Source organism: Microcebus murinus, chromosome 12 (assembly GCF_040939455.1).
Source record: "Microcebus murinus isolate Inina chromosome 12, M.murinus_Inina_mat1.0, whole genome shotgun sequence".
NCBI classification, from domain to species: domain Eukaryota; kingdom Metazoa; phylum Chordata; class Mammalia; order Primates; family Cheirogaleidae; genus Microcebus; species Microcebus murinus.
Window position 1 is genome coordinate 60,926,452 of NC_134115.1, and position 7,410 is coordinate 60,933,861.

Consider the following 7,410-nt stretch of genomic DNA (forward strand, 5'->3'; position numbering starts at 1 on the left):
CGCCCGCCTCGGCCTCCCAGAGAGCTAGGATTACAGGCGTGAGCCACCGCGCCCGGCCTGATAATTTACTTTTAACATGAAAATAATTACAATGTAATGTGGGATTTATAATACATATATAAGTAAATGTATAATAATAGCGTAAGTGTTATGAGTGGGAAATGGAAGCATACTATTACAATGTTCTTATCATACACATGCAGTGATGAAGTTGTATGATATCACTTGAAGGTAGAGTGTGAGAAATGAAACTCAAAATCAACTACCAAAACAATAAAGCAAAAAATTGTAGCTAATAAGTCAACAAAGTTAATAAATGGAATCGTAAAATATTTAATCAAAAGGCACCAAAAGGAAAAGGAGAACAAACAACAGCTGGATGAAATAGAAAACAAATAGATGATGGATTTAAACCTAACCATATCAAACACATTAAATGTAAGATTCTAAATGCCCAATTAAAAGGCAGGAATTTCCAGATTGCAGTCCCCACTGTATGCTGTATTTAAGAAACACACTTTAACTATAAAGACACAAATAGGTTAAAAAGTCAATGGATGGGAAAAAATGTATCATGATAACTACTAGTCCAAAGGAAGCCAGAGTGGTTATATTAATATCAACAAAGTATATTCGAGAGCAAAGAATATTATCAAAGATATAGAAGACCATTTCATGATGATAAAGAGGTCAATTAATCAACATGACATAATCCTAAATGTTTATGTACCTAATAATAAAGCTTGAAAATACACAAAGTAAGCACTTTGAAAAACTAAGAAGAGAAATAGAAAAATCCACAATTGTTTGTGGAGATTTCAATAACGCTGTCTCAAAACTCAATAGGAAGATAGAAAATCAGAGAGAAGGCACAGTACTTGAACAATAATATCAAGCAACTTGACCCAACTTTTGCTCCTCCCAACAACAGCAAAACATGTATTTTTTCAAGTGTACATGGCACATTTACCAAGATAGACCATATTCTGAGCCATGAAACACATATCAGCAAATTTAAAACAATTCATTTCAGATGAAATATCTTCTCAAATCGCAAAGGAATTAAGTTATAAATCAATAACAGAAAGATCTTTGTAAAATCCTCAAGTGTGTGAGAACTAAATAACACACTTCTAAGTAACCCCTGGATCAAAAAGAAAGAAATAAAGAAAAATGGAACTAGAAGACATTTTGAACAAAATCAAACAAAAATACATTAGAATTTGTGGGATGCTGCTAACACTGGACTTAGGGGAAACTTAGAGCACTAAATGACTATTTTAGAAAAAAAATCAAAGGTCTCAAATCAGTGACCTCAGCCCCTACCTTAAGACACTGGAAAGGGGAGAGCAAATGAAACCCAAATATGCTGAGAAAGGAAACAATAAAGAGCAAAATGAAAATCAACAAAACAGAATAGAGAAAAACAGAGAATCAATGAAATCAAAAGCTGATTCTTTAAGAAGATCAGAAGGAATGATCAACCTCTAGTCAGACTGGTCAGGAAGCAGAGAGAGAAGACACAAATTTCCACTATCAGGAATAACAGAGGTGACATCACTGCAAATCCTCCAGATAATAAAAGGATAATAAGGGCATATTACCAACAGCTTTATGCCAATCAATTCAACAACTTAGATAAATTTGACACATTCCTGGAAGGACACAAATTACTGAAGCTTACTCTAGGAGAAATTGTTAACCTGAATAACCCTTTATTAAATAAATTGAATTTGCAAGTTATAAAAACCTTCTCACACAAATGAATTCTACAAAACATTTAAGAAATACATAAAACCAATTCAACACAAAGTTTTCCAAAAGTTTTAAGGATGGGGAGGGAATACTTCCCAGTTGATTCTATGAAGCCAGTGTCACCCTGATAACAAAAGCAGACAAAGACATCACAAGAAAGGAGAACGTAGTCCAATGATCCCTTATGAACATGGACTGAATCCAGGAACAAATTGAAAGGATAATACATATGATCAAGTAGGGTTTTCCCCAGAAATTCAGGGTTGGTTTAATGTTCAAAAATCAGTTAATGTGATTCACCATATTGACAAACTGAAAAAAGAGAAAACATATGATCACCTCAATAAATACAAAAAAAAAAAAAAAATTAACAAAATCCAACATCCATTCCTGATAAAAACTTTCAGAAAGCTATTCTAGTAAGGGAAGGACTTCCTTAATCTGATTAAGAACATCCACAAAATCTCTACAGCTAGCACCATACTAAATTTTGAAAAACCAAATGCTTTCCTACTAAGATCAGGGACAAGACAGAGGATACTTATTCTTGTCACTTCTGTCTGGCATTATACTGGAGGCCTTAGCCAGTGGAATCGGGCAAGAAATGAGGTACCCAGACTAGAAAGTAGAAAGTAAATGTTGTTTACACACAGTATGATCATCTATGTTAAAAAAATCTAATAAAATCTACAAAAAAGCTACTAAAACTAGTAAGATTTGCAAAATTGCAGGACACAAGATCACTCTGCAAAAATCCAATGTATTCTACATACTAGTAGCAAAGAATTGGAAACTGAAATGAAAAAAAATCATGGTAGCATCAACAGGTATAAAATACTTACGGATAGAATTGAAAAGTTATGAAAGACCCTTACCCCGAAACTATAATATATTGCTGAGAGAAATTAAAGAATGCCTAAAAAAAGTCGGAAGAATCAGTATTTTCAGTTCTTCCCAAATTAATATGTAGATGCAACATGGTCCCAATAAAATTCCCAGTAGGCCTATCATGGTAGAAATTTATATATTGATTGTAAAACTCATACTAAAATGCACAGGGTCCAGAATATCCAAAACAATTTTAAAAGAGAAGAACAAAGTTGGAGGGCTCACACTACCTGATTGCTAGACTTATAAACTGACTAATAAAAGCAGCATGATATTGGCATGAAGACAAAGAGATCCATGAAACAAAATAAAGAGCCTGAATAAAGTGTCCATAAATATATCCACACATATATGCACAACTGATTTTTGATAAAGGTGCAAAGAAAAGATAACTTTTCAACAAAGGCTGGAACAACTATATATCCATATGTTAAAAAAAAAAAGACCAAAAACACAAAAACTTGGATTTATATGTTGCACTATATACAAAAATTAACTCAAATGGATCAAAGACCATTTGAGTAAAACCTAATTTTTTAACTATCAATTTTTTTTGAAAACTATAAATTTTTTAGAGGGAAGCAAAAGAGAAAATCTTTGTGACCTTAGATCAGGCCAAGATTTCTTAGATATGTCACCAAAAACAAAATTGATAAAATCAAATTTGATAAATTAGACTTAACCAAGTTGAAAACTTCAAAAGACATTGTAAGCTTTGTGCAGTGTGGTATCATAGCCAATGAGGTTTATCCAAGGCTCGATTAGGGCTAATTGAAATCTTTTCCCAAAAGCCATTGTTATGAAAATAAAAAGAGAAGCAACAGTCTGGAAATAAATATTTGGACATCATATATCTGCTAAAGGACTTACATCTAGAATATATAATAAGACTCAAAACTCAATAAGAAAACAAAGAACCTGGCTTATTAATAAAAATGTCAAGAGTTGAACAGATGCTTCCTCAAAGAAGGTCTAGCGAAGGCAAATGAGAATGCAAAATGATGCTTTTTATCATTCGTTATCAGGGAAATGCAAATTCAAAGTCACAATGAGATACCAGGAAGCACCTGTTGGAATGGCTAAATATGTCAAAAGACTGACCATTCCAAGTGTGAATTGGAGTTCTCCTATGCTGCTGGTTTTAATGTAAAATGGTACTACTGTATTGGAAAAATATTTAGCATTTCGTAAAAAGTTAAACTTACCCTTTTTGATTCAGCCATCCTATTTCTAGGTATTTACCCAAGACAAATGAAAGTGTATGTGCATTACAAGAGTTGTACACGAATGTTCATAGCAGCATTCTTTGTCCCTCAACAGGTAAATGGATAAAAAAATTATTGTACACCTACACAATGGAGTACCATTCTGCAATGAAAAGGAACAGCCTACTGATAGAAATGTGTGCCTATCTCAAAATCAATCTTAAAATGATCACACTGAGTGAGAGAAGCCAGACGAAAAGATACCCATGCCGTCTGATTCCATTTGTATAAAATCCTAGGAAACACAAACTAATCTATAGTGACAGTAAGCAGGTTAGTGAGGCTGGGGTGGGGAGGGGTGACGATGAACTCGAGGGAACTTCTGGGGGTGGTGGATGTGCTCACTCTCTCAGTGATGGGTGTAAGCACATGTCAAGGCTTATCAAATTGTACACTTTAAATATGTACAGCTTATTCATGTTGATTACGTTTCATAAAGATGTGTAAGTATGGCTGAGTCTTAATAATGCGTAAGCCCCACCCTCCAAAATAAATTCCTGAACCTTGTCCATGATCCACTGGGATTCGGATTATCTGGGAAAGAGGCCCAGGACTGTGGTTTTGTGATTCTGATACATACATACCGCAGGCTGAGGGCCGCTGGCCCAGGAAGTTGACATTCCTGCCCGGGTCCTGCAAGGCTCCCTCCTCTCCCTGCCTCCCCTGAGAGCCTCACCTCTCCCACTCCCATTCCATCCTCCACCCTCCAGCCAGGCCGGTTCATGCCCTTTGGCCTCCCAGCCTTTGGGGACACTGTGCCCTCTCCCTGGAATTCCTTCGTGTTCTTTTCTCAAAACTTGCTCTAAAACCCTGCTCAGCAGGCACCTCCCAGACACCTGCTCCAGGTCGGAGGCTCCACCATGGTGTAAGCTCTCTTTTCTTGGGGACCTCTCTGAACTTCAATTTCCTGATCTGCAAACTGAGCTTAAAAATAATACCTGCCTCACAGGATTGTTTTGAAAACTCGGTAAAATAACACAAACTATTTAGCAAAGATCTTGGTGCATATTAGAATGTAACAAATGGTGGCCGCTGTGGTGCGGCTGGTACTATTATTAGTCCTCATCACTATCGTCTTCTCCTGTCTGTGTCCCCAGAGCCTTGAAGATGTCCCACAGAGCACCCAACACACTGGTGGCCACCGTTCGGTCACTGCTCCCTCTCCTAGATTGCGACTTCCCTGAGGACCAGAGTGTGCCACAGGCATTCAGTTAGTTCAGCCCACGGCATTTGTTGAGCCATCTCTGGGTGTCAGAACTTGTCCCAGGTGCTGGGGACACAAAGATTAGGAGGGAGGGAATGGCCATCAGCAGCGAAGGTGGCGGGGAGGTAACTGGAGGGGAGTGTGAGAAGCACAGACTTCTGAGCCATCTGCTCCTTCACATGTGTCTGTGTGACCTTGGGTTAGGAACTCAACCTCTCTGTTCCTCAGTTTCCTCAGCTGTAAAATGGAGGTAAATAATCCCTATCTCACTAGATTGCTGTATCATTTTATTTTAACACATACTCTTGCTCGAATGAGGTCATATCTGTACACTACTCATAACAAAGGGCACTGAGTACCCTGGATTTGGCACCTCGAGGGGCATCAGAGAGACATGGAGGGAGGTGTTTAGGAGGTGGCAGAAGCCAAAGCACAGGAGTGAGAGGGTGGATGACTGGAGGCGGAGGAAGGGAAGCAGAGGCAGCCCCTTAGAGCCATTTGCATGGGAAAGGAGAGGCAGAGGGTAGCTTGATGGGAGGGTGTGAAAAGGCTCCAAGATGGATGTAATAAAGGGAAGGGAAGGTGCCGGTAGGTAGGACAGGAGTGACAGCAGATACAGGAGAGAGCAAGGAGGACAGAGTGGGGTGGAGAGGGAGGAGGAACTGCAGCCTGGGGTGGGGGGGCACCGGGGGAGGTGAGAGGTGGCCAGGCAAGGGGGCAGGGCGCTCATCTGCAGAGGGAGGGCGGGTGCTGGAGGGAGGGGGGCAAGTGTGAAATAGCTCTCGAGTGCAGTGGGGGAGGGCTATAAAAGACTGTGACAGGCGGTGCTAAGCAGGGACCAGAATCTGGAAGGGTGCCAGTTTGCGGGTGTGGGGGAGGGGTTGTTCCATCAGAGCTGCAGCCTGGGGGTGGAGGGAGATGGAGCTGGAGGGAAGCGTGACCAGGAGCTGGTGGGTGGCCAGTAGGAAGACCAACTACCCCATCTCAGGGACCCCTGAGGCCAGACAAACCAGTGTGGTTGGTCACCCTGCTGAGCTGGGGTTTGAGGGGGATGAGGGCGCTGGCTCCTTGATCCAGGCTGGCGTGGTACAGGGTGGCCAGGACACTCAGAAAATAGGAGTGGGGGCTTGGGAGGGAGGTCCAGGACCTAAATGTGCTACTCGCCTGTCTCTCTGCTGCCTGAATAGCGCCTGGCCCGCTACTAGGCACCAGATAAACATTTTCCAGAGCCTGCAAAACCAGACATTCTTGCTACTGTTAATTTTGGCCATGGCCACATAGCGTCTACACTCACTTATATTCTTTAAAATCAACTCCTTAATAAATATGTCTTCAGAGGAAGCAATCTTTACCCTATATGGACAAAAACAAAGAAACCACATACACTGCTACAGCGGCGGAGCAGTTATTGGATGGATCTGCCGCCTGACAAAGGAACTGAGTTGTGGGGTGCTCCGTCCCTGTCGCCCTGGGTGCTGCCTGGCGCTGGCTGGCATGGAGAGGCGTTTAAGATGCTTGCACCACACAGAGCCCTTGTCCTCGAGCTGCTCGGAAGCGTGGGACTTGACAGGGGCCCAGCTTGCCGTGTGTTCCTGGAGACTGCTGTGATAAAGCGAGGCAGACTAGGTTCTCCTGGTGTCGTTAAGTCGGTAACAGCTGTGCATTTAAATACCAAGAAGTCAAATTTTTTTGTGACACTTTTTCTGAGAGGTCATATATAGGCTCAGAGAACTTTGCAGTTCAAAAGGTCCCCGAGGACTCAAGTGGTCTGACACACCTCCCACCCCCAGTCTGCTTGCTTCTTGCTTGTTTGTTTGTTTGTTTGTTTGTTTAAACAGAAGACCCCAGAGGGCAGGGATGTGCCCGGAAACACAGAGCCCTGTCCTCCCAGCCCGGCCACCCTCCCTACTCTCTCCCCCAACTTCGCCTCTGGAGACTATTTTGCTTTTTGATTTCTGACTTCTTGTCAGCCGTGATTAACGAGGAAGACTCCCCCATACACGATTTTTAGCTGTACCCAGTTTACGACAAACAGATTAGACCATTTAAGTCAGAATAATGCTATTTAGCAAAGCCGGATTTAGAGCCGGCAGAAATTAAGAAGATTAATTTAAAGGTAAAAATAGAGTGACAATCATAGATCAACACCTGAAAAATCTTGCTGCCTGTACACATCCCTAATTGAGAAGTATGTGGAAGATTCCATCCGTGAAATTCAATTATCATGCAAGCCAGGGGAAGTGGCTTCCCTGGAGAAAAAAAAAAAAAAACAACAGGCAGCACGAATCAAAACGGCCC

At 41.1% G+C, this 7,410-nt stretch overlaps 1 non-coding gene across 1 annotated transcript; it reads left to right on the forward strand.

The window, feature by feature from the left end:
• Positions 1-3,354: 3,354 nt before the first annotated feature.
• Positions 3,355-3,501, forward strand: LOC142874629 (U4 spliceosomal RNA). Its single transcript, XR_012922291.1, has one exon. It is a non-coding gene; the product is annotated as a U4 spliceosomal RNA (small nuclear RNA).
• The last annotated feature ends 3,909 nt before the right edge of the window (positions 3,502-7,410 follow it).